Below are 1,248 nucleotides of genomic sequence, written 5' to 3' on the forward strand. Positions count from 1 at the left end.
TCGGTTTTCGCTTAATAATTGCTCGATTCGAAGACCAACCTATCCGCTTCGACTACAGACCATCCACTTAAGGTTCATTCGCACTATCTCGACTACACATTATTTGTCAGATGTCTCATGGTCCTGATGTAGCTACGCATGTCATATTGTCCTCTATTTTCGCGGGACATACCGCCTTGTTCTGTACGATCAGCCATGTATCCCAGCTCTAAGATCAGAGACGGATCTCAGATGTTCACAATCTCCGATGCATTCTCGTTCGTACTTGACGCTATTATTCTCCCTTCGACTCGGCTGAAGACTCCGACTCCTTCTACCTATCTCATTTACTTGCTTTTTGAGAGGACGTATAACCCCTCAGGGAGAACGACTGGTATATTAGTTCAGTGGCTCAGTCGACCAGCCTATCCAGGGGGGGAACAATGTTTTTCATACCTCTTCCAACTCATTTGATTTCGTACCTCGCTTCGGTGAAGAGTACTTAGGAAGGCGACATCACCTTCCGCAGTCAGTAGTCATTTCGACGCTACGTTGTACTACAGTATCTTATCAGTGATGGTTTTGATCCGTCCGCATTCTCTCTGTGAAACAGTGAGAGTAGCTGACAGAGCTGTGATGTGAATGGGGTCCGGAAAAGTCCGGATTATACTTATATGATACAGTACTCCGTAGTCTAGTGCGTACTTGCGTTTGGAAGTATAATAGATATGGTCCAAATATGTATCATCGGGACTCTAATGGTAGTCATCGCAATTCCGAAAGGAGCAGCAATCTTCATAGATTCCTAATCAGGATATATTAGAATTTCTAATGATCATGAAGATTGGGATATGGAGTGAAAATAGGGAGTCTTTCCCGATCCCCGGTTCACAATTGACTGAATTAAACCAAGATATCATATCAGCCGATGAGCTTAGCATCTAAGCTTCTCGACTCAAGCGGAGTGTTTAGAGAACCCATTCCGAAACTCAGAACACATTCCAGTATGCAAAACACCAAAATCGCGTCCAGAGAACAGTCCCCCCCAAACACATTCTGGGAAGAGTTCCAGAATAGATTCCGAACGCATATAACGTAACTGAAGAACTACAATGAGGCGTATCCCGGTCTCTGAATACAAGACGAGTATCTATCATAGAAGGAGTCTCTTAGAGACGACAGAGCTCCTCCAGGAGTCAATTGTTCAATACACCAGACAGAGTCGTGCGGGAAGAAATGAATGCAGCGAAACAACTGCCACCAGCGGAT

Source organism: Perkinsus marinus (genome assembly GCF_000006405.1).
Source record: "Perkinsus marinus ATCC 50983 genomic scaffold scf_1104296951484, whole genome shotgun sequence".
NCBI classification, from domain to species: Eukaryota; Perkinsozoa; order Perkinsida; family Perkinsidae; genus Perkinsus; species Perkinsus marinus.